Consider the following 18,815-nt stretch of genomic DNA (forward strand, 5'->3'; position numbering starts at 1 on the left):
AGTGATAATCACATGAGAATACTAGCTACAGTACAGATATTTTCCTTATACCACTCTAGATATTCTTGCTCCATCCTCAGAAATACGGATTTTTTTTCCACAGATATGTACAACCACCGTGCAGATTTAGAATATTTTCATCATTCCCCAAAGAAACTCTATATTATTTAGCCATTACCTGCCCTACTACCACCTGTAGCCCTAAGCAACCCATAATCCGCTTTTCGTCTCCATAGATTTTCCTACTTGATACTTTTATACAAGTCACATAATATGTCATTTTATATGAATCACATAATAAGTTATTTTTGGTTACTAGTTCTTTCACTTAGTAAAATATTGTCATGTTCCTTCCATATTGTAGGATATATCAGAATTTCATTCATTTTATGACTGAATAATATTAGATTGTGTAAATATAACACATTTAGCATGCTTATGCAATCATTTATTGATGGACATTCAGATTGTTCCCACCTTTTGACCATGATGAATAATCCTGCTATGTACATCCATGATCAGGTTTTGTATAAGTATGTTTTCCTTTCTGCTGAGTATATAGTTTGGAGAGGAATTGCTGGTTCATGTAACTCTATGTTTAATCATTTGGCAACTGTCAAACTGTTTTCTAAGATAGTTGCAACATTTTACATTTCCACCAGTGGTGTACAGGAATTTAAATTTCTTCACATCCTTGCCAATACTATTATTTGACTCATTAATCCTAGCCATCTTAGTGTGTGTGAGATAGTATCTGATAAGTAATGATGTTGAGAACCTCTGCATTTGCTTATTGGTAATTTGTATATCTCCTTTGGAATAATATTCTTTCAGATCCTTTGTCTATTTTTAATTTTTTATGTTGTTGAATCATATGAGTCCTTTGTATATTCCAGACATAAATCTCCTGTGGTATATATGATTGCACATATTTTCTTCCTTTAATGGATTGTCTTTTAATTTTTTTGAAAATTCCAACTGAATACAAAGTCAATGTTTATACACTTTTGCAGCAAATTATAAAGAGACAAAATTAAATAAAATGAACAGTAATATAAAAATCAAATGTGAAGTACAAAATAGATATACAGTATTGCACAAATATTTATTGAACAGAAATTTTAAAAATCTATTTAAATGAAAGGACTCATCATGCACATTGATTGAAAAATTCTTTTTCATTTCTAAGTCAATCTCTTATGCAAATTGCAAAACTAATTTAAACTCAAAACACAGAGAATCCTCAATACACTCTTGAAGAAGAACATGTTAGAAGAAATATTCTCCCAGGCACCTAAAGTTATAAAAACATTGTAATTAAGATACTGTGATATATACAAAGGATAAACATATAGGCCAATGAACATAAATTGCCCAATCCTACATGGACACTTGACTTTGACAAAGGACACTAAACATCCATGAGAAAAAACAAAGGAAAAAAGAAAAAGGAAAACCTGTCCAACATAATGTACTGTGTTATATTAAAAAGAAAAAATATATAAAGGAAAAATATGAAACAGATTTGAATCCAGCTCACATCATACTAAAAAACATAAACTAAAATAAATGTTAGGTGGATAGTAGAATAAAATATAAAAAGTAATATAACAGAGTATTGAGAAGATAATAGGAAAGCATATTCTGATGTTAGGGTAGGAAATGATATTTTAAGCACAACAATAAAAAAACTACTAAGAAATTTGATTAATTGAACTACACTAAACTTAAGGGTTTTTATTAATCAAAAGACCTAATTAAGACAGTAAAAGGCAAACCTTGTAGCTGAAGATATTTCCAACCTTTACCTCTGAAAAGGACTCATATCCATAATTTAAAATAACTACTAAGTATTAAAATTAAAATGCAATCTTAAAAATATGCATAGATTCAGCTTAACATAGAAAATGGCCAAATAGTTAACATTTTAAAAGTTCTTAAACTCATTATATATCAAGTAAATGCAAATTTGAAAATGAGATACCACAACAGTAACAAGTAATGGCTGTGATGAGGAGTAATGAGAACTCTCATTAATTTCTTTTGTAATATGAATTGATACCACTGCCTTAGGAATCATTTTGGTAGTAAAAGACATGCATAAGAATGTTCAGAGTATTATTACTCATAAAGCTCAAAATGTAAAGGGAATATATAAACATATTTTGACATATTTAAAAAATGGAATATTCCACAGCAATGAAAATTAATGAACTATTGGTATATGAAGCAACATCATGAATTATTCTAACATTGTTAAAATAATTCTGATATAATATGCTTATACTTTGAACTTATATGAAGTGTAAATTCTGGCATTATTATAATGTAGCTATCCAGTTGAAAGTCTTGATACTGGTTACTTTGGATGAGAGGAACAAAAGACAATGATTTTCAGGGAGCACAAAGAAAGCACATAGGATACCAGTATTTTTTCTATATTTCGTTATGTAATATATATATATTGGTGTGTTTTATATTAAACATTTTTTAAATCCACATACTGCCAGGAAAAGACTAATTGTTTTGTCGCCATAACAAGTAACCACCAGGTTCTGTTTTAATAGTGTTTAATTGATTGGTGACAACTTGACTCAGTTTAATCAATGGGAGCATTGAGCCAATAACATAATTCTAAAAGTGAACCTCTCAGTGATAGTCTCATACTTTTGTGAGCCAATCAGCGAAAGCCTCCCTGCAGTGAGTGCAATGCCAACCAACCAACAGTTTTACCTGAATAATCACACTTCCACAATATACGTTCATCAAAACTCCCCTCTAAAAGGCCAATAGTCCCTCTGCTCCTTGATTCTTGCTTCTCTAAGCCCTATATTTTATTAGACTCCTGCTTTGTCCAGAGAGGGGCAACAAATAAGTATACCTCTTTCCTATTTCAGTATGCAATGCATTCACTCTTTATTTCCTCTATTGCTACTGCATTATTTTCTCTTCTCTTTCAGTAATAAGATTGATAATTTATTAAGAACACTTAATATTTCTGTACTTTGTAGGGATGTATATTTCAATAAATGTTTGTAAGATCAAAACTGTCTTTTAAAATTCTGCGAGCTTGCCAGGAAAAGCTACGGAACTCACTGTTAAGAGCACCTCAGCACAGTCCAAAACTACAGGAAGCTTTTAATAGTGAAGGGTGAAGTTGCATATAACATTGGTTTCGTATATCCTGCCAACATATTTTCTGTTAACTAAAGCAAGTTTCTCTCAGGGAAGGTCTGTTGAGAGCTGGAGATAGTAAACAAAGTGTTTTTTTTTTTTTTTTTTAAACAAAACTGTTTGAAACATGCTAATAAAGTTAGCCTTCCTTATTAAGGGTCCATTCTTATTTGTCTCATGGTTTGTGTCGTTGTGTCCACTGTCAAAGGTATGTACTAAAAACACCCTTAGGATAAGTAATTACATATGCAAGGACTTCACTGTGTAATTTTTTTTTTTTTTTTTTTTTTTTTTTTTTTTTGTGAGACAGAGCCTCTCTCTGTCACACAGGTTGGAGTGCAGTGGCAGGATCTTGGCTCACTGAAACCTCTGCCTCTAGCATTCAAGAGATTCTCCTGCCTCAGCCTCCTGAGTAACTGGGATTACAGGCATGCACCACACCTAGCTAAATTTTTGTATTTTTTGTAGAGATGGGGTTTCAACATGTTGGCCAGGTTGACCTCAAGTGATCTGCCTGCCTCAGTCTCCGAAAGTGCTGGGATTAAAGCCGTGAGCCACTGTGCCTGACCCTGTGTGTAATTTCTTACTTAAAGTTGTCACAATCCTTTCAGTTGCCAAAACTGAAAACCATATCCCCTCATCAGTCACACACAGTTAGCCTATTCCTATCTAACTTTAAATTATGAATGTCTTTTAAATCTATTGTTTAATTTTAATTACACTGCCACCACCTGCACTTGAATTTATCATTATTTTATGATTAAAGTATAGCTCCAATCTTCCTGTTCCCAGTTTTCCATATACAACCATTTCAGTCCAGCAATAATCCCTTACATGGTAGTCAGTGTTTTATTAAAACTGACACGTCACTCTTCTGCTTAAAATACATCATTTTTCTCCTTTGTAAAGTGAAATTTATTGAGGGAGGAATTAAAGTTGCTTATAACCTGGCTCATCTCTCTGCTCCTACTGTATTTATCTCTATTTGTATAACATTTTGAAAGATAAACCAACGTTTTAATCATCTCCTTTTATTAACTTTGATTTCATTTTAGCAACTGTGGCCCTTGCCCTGATATTGGAAATTTGCATTTTTATTCACTTTAGGATTCACATCCCAGAAAGGGGTAGAACGGATTCAAATCTTGAGTTTTTATTTTCAAAACCTTGTTCCTTGTGAAGCAAAAATATACACATACCTTCAGAAATAACCAATAGATTTAAAAGATACCTGGTGAATCAGACCAAAGTGGCTCACTTGTAGAAACAGGACTACTTTGTAGTCTGAGAATAGGAAAAAAGGATCAGAAGTAAATAAATTAAAATTTAGTTAGTCTAGGTCCCAAAAGCAAGAAGAATCATCAACTCTGTTCTTTCCTTTCTCAAAATTGAAACAAAAGAACTCAAAATTGAAAGAAAAGAAATAACAGAACTCCCAGATTTGTCTGTGCAATCTCAGAGTTCCTGGGACCCAGAGAAATAACAAGATACCAGATTAAAAAGGAGTTGCCTACTTTTTAGAATGAGACATTTCCTGTAATCCAGAACGGCCCAGAAGATGAAGAATGTTTTCACATAACTAGAAAAGTGAAGAAAACCTGACTTAGCCCTGATATCCACTACAAAAGTCACTTTAGCAGCAATCTATGGATCCTTTGACAAAATACGACAAGAATCAACATATTTTCAGAATGTGCCAGTGAGCACAGGAATCGACTCTGGTGAACAGAGGTCCCTGCCTGACTCATAGTCACTATATCAGCTCCTCAAAATTCAGGACAATTCCTGTGAAAGGGAAGAAATTTAAAATTCAATTAAGTTGTGTATCAGCAAAATAAGAATTCATAAGATAAATTAATTTAAATTACAGAAAAAATAAGATAAGTAGATCACTGTGTAAATTGAGCAGTACTTGTATATAACTTCCAAATATTTATGTGAGGTTAATCGATAAATATATCTGTAACTGAACAAAAAGATAAAATTTTAATATTCCTAGGAAGAGTAATTCAATAATGCCTGTTTATGCTACTGAAATATGAGGTATTTTATGATCATATGATCCATATGTACTTTTTGTAGTATTTAATATACTGCCTTCTATCAGTGACAGAAAGTCTTCAGATGTTTACTTAATTGTTCTCCCTATTTCGTAAATTCAGCAATAGTAAATAAGAAGTGAGAATAAGGTCAATGAAGATACTGTTTTTTTCAGACTTGAGAAAAGTCATTTATCTTTCTGTCAGAGCTTCATCCCTGCGTGACTACTTTTAAATATCTGGCATTTTCCTATCTTCTCTTTGAAACATACAATTTGAGAAAGTTTTTGAAAAGACAAATATGTGACATGCTTCAAAAGATTTTTTAGTAGTAGCCAAATATTTTCTTTTTAAATTTATATGGGTAGATAACAATTGTACATATCTGTGGGGTACATGTAATATTTTGATACAAGCATACAGTGCGTAATGATCAAATTTGAGTAACTGGGTAGCCCTCACCTCAAACATTATTATTTATTTGTGTTAGGAATATTCCAAATCTCCTAGCTACTTTTAAATATACAGTAAACCATTGTTAACTATATTATTCACACTGAAGCTTATCCCTTCTCTGTAACAGTATTTTTGTACCCAATAGCCAAATCTTGACTTTTATTTTCAAATGTATCAATGGAACTATTACCTGTTGAAAGTTCAACTTTACAACTCTTTTCTATTATGATTAGGGAGAAAAGGAAAGTAATGCATCCATCAGACATTGCGCTGGTGGGGGTTTCATCTGCCCGTTTTCTTTAATCATGGCAAACATTCTAGAAAGGAAATACTATTTCAGTTTTATAGATGTGGACACCGAAACAGAACATTTAAGTAACTAGCCCAAAATCCACGACAAACGTTCCACTTCAAATTCTATTGTCTTTTCTTTCGGCATGCTGCTATGGAAATGTCTATAATTAAAATCAGGTTTCAAAATACAGGCACATGATAACAAAACTTGAAATTTTCTTTGTGTGTGAGACATGTTTCCCTTTTATTCTGAGATATCCTTTTGTATTACTTTTAACTTTTAAATTCAGGGGGACATGTGCAGGTTTGCTATATAGGTAAATTATATGTCACAAGGGTTTGGTGTATAGATTATTTCATCCCACAGGTAATAAGCATACTACCTAATAGGTAGTGTTTCAGTCCTCATTCTTCTCCCATTCTTGAATATTTCAGTCTATTAAAGCTTGAAAATATAATGCCTTTCATAAAATAAGTTATCATATATGATGTTATTACAAGAAATCATTGGCCGGGCGCGGTGGCTCAAGCCTGTAATCCCAGCACTTTGGGAGGCCGAGGCGGGTGGATCACAAGGTCAGGAGATCGAGACTATCCTGGCTAACATGGTGAAACCCCGTCTCTACTAAAAATACAAAAAACTAGCCGGGCGTGGTGGCAGGCGCCTGTAGTCTCAGCTACTTGGGAGGCTGAGGCGGGAGAATGGCGTGAACCCGGGAGGCGGAGCTTGCAGTGAGCTGAGATCACGCCACTGCACTCCAGCCTGGGAGACACAGCGAGACTCCGTCTCAAAAAAAAAAAAAAGAAATCATTTTAATATTTCATAGTAATATCATAAAATACACTAAATTATATGAAGACTACTAGAAAGTCTTTTACAATTTGTAAATTGTAAAAGATACAAATAGTGTTTTACAAATAGTATTTTACAGTTTGTAAAATATTTATGAAAAGGATTTCAGTTTCTGAAATCCTGAACACAAAAGACACTTAGAAACTGTAATTCATTTGCTTGCTTTAAAGGCAATGACCAAGACTATGCTACTGCAAATAAATGTGTTTAACAATAGATGAATCAAACTAAAATGCACATATCGTGAATTCACAATTTATTGAAAATATGTAAGTAGCACGTTAGAAGGCTATATATCTCTAACACTTAATTTTAGAAACAATTTATGGAAGAGGTACTTAATATTTTTTAGATGTAATCTGATAAAAGTTTTAAACCATTTTCTCCAAAACATTCACATAATTTTGGGGGAGTATATGACATCATTTATGAACCACAGTCACCCAAAATAAAATCTGTTTGTCTAAAGTAGACATTTTTCTCCTAAAAATTGATTTATATATCAGCCTTCGAAAACAAATTATTGTCAATAAATTTTATAATAATCAATTATTTATTAAGTAGGTAATACATGTGTTTTTAATAATTAATATGTACAAACTTAAAATTATGTGTAAATTTAGAATATGCATACAACCATAAATCCATAATACTTTATATAAACTAAAGACTACCAATCAATAACTTGCAAATCAATGGAAGTTTTTTCCTGATATCAGAAAACAAATCCATCCCCACTTCTTATATATTTCTAGTGTTAAAAAAAAAAATTAAGCAAAATGGGAAAACTGTAAACACATGCCTCAATGGATTATCATAATCTCTACACCCATATAACTGACAGTTCAAAATCTGCATACATAATATAAGATTCCCAGAACTTTTTCTGGTGTCCTTTCTAATCACTAAAATTTCCCTCCTTTCCAGGTTAATCAATATTTAAAATTCTAAAATTGCAGTTTAGGCCGGGCGCGGTGTCTCAAGCCTGTAATCCCAGCACTTTGGGAGGCCGAGACGGGCGGATCACGAGGTCAGAAGATCGAGACCATCCTGGCTAACACGGTGAAACCCCGTCTCTACTAAAAAAACAAAACAAAAAAAAAAAAACAAAACAAAACAAAAAAAAAAAAAAACTAGCCTGGCGTGGTGGCAGGCGCCTCTAGTCCCAGCTACTCGGGAGGCTGAGGCAGGAGAATGGCGTAAACCCGGGAAGCGGAGGTTGCAGTGAGCTGAGATCCGGCCACTGCACTCCAGCCTGGGCGACAGAGCGTCTCAAAAAAAAAAAAAAAAAAAAAAAAAAAAAAAAAAGAAAAGAATAAAATTGCAGTTTAGATTTGCCTTTATTTAAAAATAATAATTTATTCACCAACTTTATTTCATATCAGACTTATTTTGCCCAATACTATATTTGTGGATTACATCAATGTTTTTATAAGTTCTACATTTTTATTTGTGCATGCTGTTCTATTTTATGAATAAACACATAACAAGTTCTTTCTTCATTCTACTGAAACCGGACTTCTTTTCCTGGACATTTAAATATTATAGTTATGGACATTCACAAATATGTTTTTTCATTCACATATGTATATACCAATATAGATTATATGGAGAGTATATCTCAACCAGAAGTATACTCTATAACTTCAGTCATAGAATATGCAGATTTTTGATTTTTAGCTTTGCAAAATAACTATATTTTTCAAAGGGTGTGCCAAGTTACATTTCCAACAGCAGTATTTGAGAGTTAGGTTTGTTTCACTCTCTTGATCAACATTTAAATTGTCAATATGTTTAATTTTGGTTGTTCTGCTGGGTCATAAACGTATCTTACAATATGTTTAGTGTATGTTTCACTGAAATAGAATGGTGTTGAAAACCTTTAAATGTATATATTATTTTATTGTTGACAGCGCTTTCTTTTATTCTTAAATAAAATACCCAGATATGTATATATACCTACACACATAAACATATTCATATATGCACACATATGTATATTACATATACAAATATGTATATATGTTTATATTGCATATACATATATATACACACACATATATGTATATTCACTTATAAAAACAACTAAAAATACCTAGGACTCAGTAAAAGGGCCCAATAATATTGGATTATAGTATATATATGTGAGTGTATATACAGATATATAAATTGTGTGTATATATATGTGCGTATATGTATGTGTGTTTGTGTATGTGACTACAATATTATACATATATACATGCTAATACCCAGATTCATGTAAATAGAAGTCTTATTTAAGCCTTTGATTAGAAAATGTATATGTTAACAAAAGCTTTCAATATTAATGTTGTCTAATTTGCAACTGAATAATTCTTTACACCTCTTGTTTAAGATGCTCTCCCTACTTCAATGTTAGAGATACCACACTTACTACTTTCTGAAATCTTCAGAATTTTGCCTTTAGAATTTAGAAACACAATATATCTGGAAAGAAATGTTGCGGTTTTTTTGAGGTAGTAATAAGGACATTCAATTGAACCAGTATTATTTACGGAAAAGACTTCATTTTTCGCATTTTGTTTTTACAGTTTCATGTTTTTCTTTAATCCAGTGTTTCATACAGGATTATATTTCTGGTATTTCTACAATGTTTATTGTTCTACTTGTTTAAATTTTGGACAATATCATAGGTTATTGTTACAGATTTATTATAATTTAATGTTATTTTCTTGCCTATTTCTGGATCTTTGTATTTTTACACGTATTTTAAATTAGCATTTTATTTGCCACATATTTTTGGACTAGGATTGCATTTAATATATAAAAGAAATTTGTGAGATTGACATGTTTATGGCACCAAATTTTCCAATTTTCTATTGGAAATTGGAAGAGATTTCCAACTGAAAGTTTTCATTTTATCTAATCATCATTAATTTTCTCCCAGTGTTATTTTTGTAAGTGTGGGTTTCTTGCAAATCTTTTTAAACGCTTAGTCTAAGGCTTATGGTATTTGTGATAATATTATAAATATTGTATTTTTTCCCAGTTTAAAGATATATAACTGCATAAAAATAAAATTAATCCCTGCATATTGACCTTTTGCAAAAAAGGTATTCATATTACCTATACATTCTAATAATTTATCTACAGATACTTTGCAGTTACAAAGAAATAATGGTATTACACAGAGAAATGCAGCATCAATAATTAAGGCACTTTTAGTTTTCTTTTGCTTTTTCATTCTTAATGTGAAACTAATTTTGCACTCATTAAAGTATCATGATTAACTATTTTTTGTTTATATTATTGGTTTTTCTGCTGAATAAGTTTTAGAAACTATGAAAACTATTTCCCTATAATCTTCTTTTCTCTCATGCCGAACTCCTAATCAGAATTGTAAAGTATTACTCTTAGTTTTCTGAAGATTGTCATTAAATTTTGTTTAATTATTATCTGGAACTCACTCCTGAAGTTATGTGAGTCTGGAGATAGAGATGGAAAGAGAGATGGAAACAGGTAGAGAGAATTGTATGAGCTACAGATCCAATAGAGGATAATTTGGGTATTCTATATCTTGTTATTTTTATAAGTAATATAATTCTAGTGATTTTGTTTTTCATCTCTATTTCAAACTGTTTGGCATAAAGTTGTTCAAGTTATTCTCTTATTTATTAAATTCATACGATGTGTGATGATGACTATCTTCGTTTATATAACTCTCAGTGCATTGAGTTTTAATCTTTATTCGTTACTAAAACAGGATTTTAAAACAGCATGTTTTCTCTGGCCACATTTCATAAGTTATTTTATATAACATTTTATTATAATTAAAGTGTTTTCTAAATACATTGTGAATTCATTAAGACACAGGTATTATTTAGACGTGTACTTCTTAATATTAAAGATAGTATTTGTAATTGGTTTCGACCTTATTCAGACTGTGGTTAGAGTACATACTGAGCAAGAATTAAAGGCTTTCCGTTTTTTTGAGATTTGTTTTGTGGTCTGTGTCACACAGTCAAAAAATTTTCATTATTCTTTGTGCAATTGTAAAGCAAGTGCATCCCACATTTTGGGGTAGAGTGATTTGTAATACTCATTCTGTGTATTTGCCATACCCTTATTGATTATTTCTATTTATTAACAGTTAAATCATGGACTTTGTGAATTTATATCATTTGCTTTTTACTTTCTCAATTGTCTCTTAATTTATACAATACAGTATTAGTAGGTGCATCCAGTTTAAATGGTTATATTTTCCTGATGAATTAAATATTTGTATTATTTTTTTGAAATGGTGGTCTTTGTCTTTCATTATATATTTGCATTAGGGTCTTAAATATCTTATATCATTATAGGAATGCTAATTCTCTTTCGGTTAGTGTGTATACATTCTATCTTTTTCTATCTTATTATACCAATATTACTACACTTGAATAATTGAAATGTCTCATTTGTAAAGTGTGTATGTTTGTTATTTTACTTAAGTTGAGAGTCTCTCTTCTAAATGTATTCATAAATTTGTATTTAATGTGTTTTAGTCATATACCATTTATTTTCTATTTACCCAGTCTGATCTATGCTCTTGCTCTCTTTTTGTCTTAGAGTTTTAAAATTATTATTATTATATTTCCCTTTGTATGAGCTTGATAGTTGTATTAGTCCATTTTCTCACTGCTGTCAACAACTGCCTGAGACTAAGACTGGGAAAGAGGTTTAATTGACTCACAGTTCCACATGGCTGGGGAGGCCTTAGCAAATTTACAGTGATGGCAGAAGATGAAGGGGAAGCAAATACCTTCTTCACAAGACAGCAAGAGAGAGAAGGAAGGAGGAACTTCTAAACACTTATAAAGATATCTGATCTCATGGAAACTCACTCACTACCATGAGAACAGCATGGGGAAACCCCCCTATTATCCATTCATCTTTCTCCCTCAACACATGGGGATTACAGGTCCTTCCCTCAACACATGGAAATTACAATTGGAGATGAAATTTTTGCGCAACACAGCCAAACCATATGAGAGGAAGATCTCTGCCTTGCTTTTCTTGGGATAATGAGTGAGTTCTCACAAGATCTGGTTGTTTAAAAGTGAGTAGCACTTCCCCCATTTTCTTTCTCTCTCTTTCTCTCCTGCTCTGCCATGTGAAGATGTGCCTGCTCCCTCTTTGACTTCTGCTATGACTAAAAGTTTCCTGAGGCCTCCCCAGCCACGCTTCCTATACAGCCTGTGGAACTGTGAACCAAATAAACCTCTTTCTTATAAATTACCCAGTCTCGGGTCGTTATTTACAGCAATGCAAGAACAGACTAATACAAGGTCCCAGATCAAAGTGTAACTAGGTTTGGTTTCTCCTGAGACATTTCTTCTTGTCTTTCAGTTGGTTATCTTCTCGTTATTTTCTAGTAAAATATTGCCTCTGTGAGATACATCCTGGTGTTTCTCTCTCTTACAAGAAGATGGTGGCTTATGATGTCATTTAATATTAACTCCCTCTTTAAAGGCTGGATTTCCAAATATAGTCACATTCTAAGGTACTGAGATTATGGCTTCAACATGAATTTTAGTGAAGAAACAATTTAGTGCATGACAGATAGTTACAATTTATATTAATTTTTATTTGGCTAAATATATCTTTATTTCAATTTCATGATTGAGGGGATTTTCTTCAGGTAAGAATAGAATTGTATGTTTCCAGTAATTTTAACTGTGATCTTTGAAGGCATTATGCCATGATCTTCTGAACTTCAGACTGCTTTTTTGCTGTTTTTCTTAGTTTTTTAACATTATTTTGAGAAGTTGGCAGTAGGTGTCATTGTTACTTATTGCAAGATAATGCATTTTGGCTGCATTTTAATTATCTTCTTGTCTTTGGTTTTTGGTCCCTTCAGTATAATGTGGCAATATGTACTTATCCCTTTATCTGGGATCAGGTTCATAGAACTTTTTGAATATGAGTCTTAATGCTTTTTGAAATCAATTTTGGGATGATTTTAGTGGATATCTGTTCAATATTTCTTTTTATTTATTTATTTATTTTATTTATTTATTTATTTATTTTTTTGAGACAGAGTCTCACGCTGTTGCCCAGGCTGGAGTGCAGTGGCGCGATCTCGGCTCACTGCAAACTCCGCCTCCTGGGTTCACGCCATTCTCCTGCCTCAGCCTCCTGAGTAGCTAGGACTACAGGCGCCCGCCACTGCGCCAGGCTAATTTTTTTTTTTTTTGTATTTTTAGTAGAGACGGGGTTTCACTGTGGTCTCGATCTCCTGACCTTGTGATCCGCCCGCCTCGGCCTCCCAAAGTGCTGGGATTACAGGCTTGAGCCACCGCGCCCGGCCTGTTCAATATTTCATGTGTTTTATTCTGTTTTCCTTTTCATTATTGAATTAAATTTTACTTATGTCATACTTTAACCCTCTATTCCTTAGATCTCTTATCCTTTCCTTTTGACTGTTGTTAAACTTATTCATTATATATTTTTCATTTTGTTTATTGCTTTTTCACTTCTTTACATCTGAAATTTTCATTTGGATTTCTCTTAATAAAGTTGAGTTAAAAGTTACAATTTTGGCATTTGTTTTTATTTGTCCTGAGTGAATTTCCCCCCATCCCCCTCTTTTTTGTTTGTTTTTCTGTTTGAGTGGTTTGTTTGGTTAGCTTTTTTGCTTGTTTTCCATTTTTTACAAATACCATTTTATCTGAGTATTGTCTTAACAGCTCTACTGTGGGCGAGTTGGGAGGAGTGAGTTTTAGACTATAGGTCAGTCTCACTCAGTTTGGGCTGTTATAACAAAGCACTGCACACCGGGTGGCTTGTAAACAACAGAAACTTACTTCTCACTATCTAAAAGGTTGTCAATTTATTTAAAAATTGGATTATAACTATTTTATTTTAGGACTAAGTCAAATTAAATTTAAGAACTGTTTGCTCACTCACTTTATTTGTGTAAATTTCTTGTATTGAAACACCGATGGGAACTTTCAAAAACAGTTTCTGTACAAAATAAAATACAAATGCAAATTTTCATTTTGTACCAATAATAATTCTATAATTATTATAATTGTAATTATAATTAGAGATTAGAAATCTGAGATCAGGACACCAGCATGGTTGGGTAATGGTGAGGGTCTTTTGCTGGGTTACAAACTGCCAACCTCTCCTTGAATACTCACACAGAGGAAAGAGAGCAAGGTAGCTCTCTGACGTCATCTTATGAAGGCACCAACCATATTCATTAGGGTAGCACTCTCATAACCTAGTTACTTCCCAAACGTCCCACCTCCAAATACCATCACATTGGGATTAAGGTTTGAACATATGAATTTGGGGGGAACATATTTAGTCTGTTGTAACATCTTTAACTTATCACAGAATACCTTCAAGTAATATTCAACTTCATCTAAAGTATAAGATATCTATAACTGGATACTTCTCTTTCCCTTCTCCTAGGCTTTATGCTGCCTTTGTCATACATTTACTTATTCAGATCTTACAAACCTTTTAACATGTTTTAGTTCATTCAGGCTGCTATAATAAAATGCCATAAACTGTGTGGCTTATAAACAATGAAAATTTATTGCTAACAGTTCCAGAAGCTGAGAAGCACAATATTAATGTACAAGCAGATTTGGCTTCTGGTGATGGCCTGTTTCCTAACTCATAAAAGATGTATTCCTGCTACTTCTTCACACGGTGGAAGAGGCACACTAGCTGTTTGGAGTCTCTCTTATAAGAGCATTAATCCCCAAAATGAGGGTTCTAGCTAATTACTTTTCAAAAGCCTAACCTTCCAATACCATCATCATAGTGGTTAGTATTTTAACATATGAATTTTGGAGGTACAAATTCAGAGCACAGTATAACACATTATTATTATTATCATTATTATCATTGCCTAATGCCATCAGTTACCTTGTGAGGATACTTTAAAAGCATTTTATATTCAATGGTATGTCAATTTTAATTGGAATAATAAACTTTTAAAGCAAGAGTGAATAAACTAAATTTCTCAAGAGTAGAATAAGACCTAAGTTTTATAATTGGCATTTTGCTTCATATGTCTTTTAATAACATTACAAAACATTTGAAATATTCTTAAAGTATTGCTAAAATTTAATTAATCATATAAAATGTTGTCAGTTTATTTAAAAATTGGATTATAACCATTTTATTATAGGACTAAGTCATATTAAATTTAAGAACTGTTTCCTCACTCACTTTATTTTTGTAAATTTCTTATATTGAAACACTGATGTGGACTTTCAAAAATATTTTCTGTATAAAATAAAATACAAATGCAAATTTCAATTTTCCACCAATAATAATTCTGTAAATTAATCGTTATTTATAACAAAGTATATGAGAATTTGTATCTCACAGTTTAACTCTTATTAGGAAACAAGAGTTTCTAAATTTCCTAATGTTCCAGGTTTGATTTTAGTAATTATGTTTATAGTTAAAAATTAAGCAACTAATTTTCAGATTTATGGATACACACAGTATAAAGATTATCTAAAATAATATTCAAAAAATTATGGAATTGCTTTTAGCCCTCAAATTTTAATTAAACATAATTATAGTCTCAAATCTGCAAGAAACATTGGCCTCATAAAAGTACACATTATAGTCAGTGTAAAAATGGTAAAAAAGGATAAAAAATAGTTTCTCCTCTCTCGAGCATACACACTCTCTCAAGCATACATCCCCTCTCAAGCATACACACTGCTTTGGTATCTTATTTACAATCATTGTTTCTTATTCCACAACTTAAAGTTAATTATGTAAAGAATGACGAAATGGCTTTACCAATGAAGATTAATATAACATTAAAATAAGCAGAAAACTAACCACCTCAGAGGATTTTGATAGTATACCACAAAAATTATTTGTGTAGTTGAAAAATCTCCTTTTTGAATGTTGATTTCTTATATATGGAACATATCAGTTGTTATTTTATATAAAAAGTGAATAGCAGATGAACTACAGACATAAAATAATTAGATAATAAAATAGCAAGATCAGGCATAGATACTATGTTTATCACTATCTCTATAAATCCTTAAAACACAAACATGATTAAGAATGTTCAGGGATGATTAATAATGTTTAAAAGTGTTTAAGAATGACTGTTTCATAATTAAAACTATTTAAAAACAAATAAGGATTAAGGAGAGAACAGATTAATTGTAATCCAACTTAAAATGTCACTTGCATTAGAAAGAGGCTGAAAAATAACTTTAGACTCGTACAGTAATTAAATTTTAATATCTCTATTTAAAAACTCACTGTGAATAGTGTAAGGAGAAAATTTACAATGAAATACACTGCACAGGTGAAGGAAAACAAAGATATGGAGACAATTGAAATGTTGGCTCAGTTTTATAGGCCCACATTTCAGCACATTTAGTATTATATTGTTAATGTATTATTGATAAAATATTCATATATAATTTCATAATATTAAGAAAAGTTAACCCATTTGAAAAACGTTTTCACAGATTTTTGTCTTATATTGACAAATATAAGGTAAACTTTACATAAAATTTAACAGTGTAAGGCTAGTATAAGCTTTCTCTCTAAGATTCATTGTTTCCCTCAGGGCACAAAAATGTGATTGCAAATATGTTGAGTAGTCTCATAACTATTATAAAGTGAATCTTGAACATATTTATATTAGATTGTGTTACCACCAGATTATGTTAAATTAAGTATTGGTGGTATGCCCAGGACTATGTTGAAGCGTTAATACTGAGGGCATTGCCCTTTCCTAGAGAGACTGATAATTGGCAAGAAAGCCTATTTATACTTGGCAAAAGAGATAATAATAGAAAATAAGGTGCCAGTGTCAAGTTAATTTTCAAAATTGCTTTTATTCAAGTATTTATGCCTCCATAGTCTCTTGATATAGTTATATTACTTGACACCGTTAACAACCCAGTGGGCAAGTTATGCAGAAATTATTGTCCCCATCTTACATTTGAAGCAAGTTCCTTTATCTAGGTGAAGAATTACATAGTGACAGAAACCTTAGGTTCTCAACTTGTAGTCCAACAAATTATCCAATCCATTTCATTTGCTGTATAGTGGTATACATTTCAGGGATACACAATATGGATATCAAAAATCAGTAGTTATGTCATAAAATCAGTGATTGGTTTAATTATATAGAAACTCATTTAGAGATATATAAAAATATTTTTCATTAGCTATTTCAAAACTGGTCAGTTTTGAAGCTCTTGTGGATGAAGTTGAGTGAACAACTCATCCTGATATCCCTAGGGTCTTTCCTAGTTTTAGCACTAAAATTCCTGCATCCTGGGAATCTTCTTAGTCCTAGATAAATCAAGATGTATTTCTTGAGACAATAGAAATATCATTGTTTTGGAAGGAAATGTCCTACATGATGGATTCTTCCCTCCACCAGTTCTAGGAAAAACAGGACATCTGGTCACCTTAAGAGAAAAAGTAAGCCTTATTTTATTTTATTTTATTTTTTTGAGACGGAGTTTCACTCTTGTTGCCCAGGCTGGAGTACAGTGGTACAACCTTAGCTCACTGCAAACTCCGCCTCCCAGGTTCAAGGGATTCTCCTGCCTCAGCCTCCTGAGTATCTGGGATTAAAGGTGTGGGCCACCATGCCGGGCTAATTTTGTATTTTTAGTAGAGAAGGGATTTCTCCATGTTAGTCAGGCTGGTCTGGAACTCCCGACCTCAGGTGATCCTCCTGCCTTGGCCTCCCAAAGTGCTGGGATTACAGGCATAAGCCACTGTGCCCAACCTAAGCCCTGTTTTCTTAACTGTAAGGGCAAAGAGGAGAAGTGACATGAAGTCAGGACGTGAAGGAAAATATTAAAAAGATGATAGAAAATACATTATTAAAATTTATGTCTTGAAATAGGAGAAAAACCCTAAGGAAATTTTATAGGAAATGTTTTGTCTGGTTTAAAGAGCAGGAAAGGGACAAGAAGTTTTTGAGTGAGTCTAGAGAAAGGACAGGAAGAGAAAGCTTGACACAAGTTCAAATAAATTATCAAAACAAGAAGAAAGCTTTAAAAAGATATAAGTTCAGAAAATAACAGAAAGAAATATTTTTTTCTACTAGGCTCTCTTGCTGCAGTTGTTCAAATTTTATTCTAGCACATATGGAAGAAGGGTAAAGTCAGCAAATTAATTGCCTTTAGGATAAAGAAGACAGGTTTTTAGATAAGAATAAACGGATACATCTTTTGTTATTGTGATGGATTTATCTTCCTATATTTTTCCTAGATGTTTTTACCCAAGATTTTTACCTTTATTTACATTCATTCACTCTTATTCATTGAAAATACTTTTTATGAGAAGCTACAATATGTTACATACTGTTGTAAATTCTGAAGATATAGCAGTAAGCAAGACACAAAAAAAGTTGTGTGTTGGAAATTATATTTGTAGTAGGTGATTCAAAATACATAGCAATAGTTTCCTATTGATACTGTAAAAATGAACACCAATTATGTTAGAACAACAAAACTTTTATTAATTAATAGTTTTGGAGCTTATAATTCCAACATATGTCTCACTAAGTTCAAATAAAAACATTGGCTGTGCAGCATTATTTTTCAGAATCCCAGGGAAAAATCAATTGTCTTGCCATTTCCAGCTTCTAACAGGAAAGCTGTTCACATTCACTGGGTTATGCCCCCCTTTCATCTTCAAACCCAGCAACGTTCAGTTTAATCTTTTACACATTGCATCACTCTGACATCTTAACAATTTTGCCGCCTTCTTTCGCTTTTAAAAGACCCTTGTGATTGTATTGGGCCCACCCACAAAATTCAGGGTGCACTCTTTATTTTAATGTGAGTTGACAGCCTTAGGTCCATCCGCAACCTTAATTCTGCCTCATCATGCAACATAACACATTCTCACATTCCAGGGAATAACACATGGACGTCTTTGGAGCATTATGACTCTTCCTATCACACAGCTAATAAGTATAGCATAGTAATTGTTAGACGGGAGTTAGTGTT

This window comes from Macaca nemestrina, chromosome 16 (assembly GCF_043159975.1).
Source record: "Macaca nemestrina isolate mMacNem1 chromosome 16, mMacNem.hap1, whole genome shotgun sequence".
NCBI classification, from domain to species: Eukaryota; Metazoa; Chordata; class Mammalia; order Primates; family Cercopithecidae; genus Macaca; species Macaca nemestrina.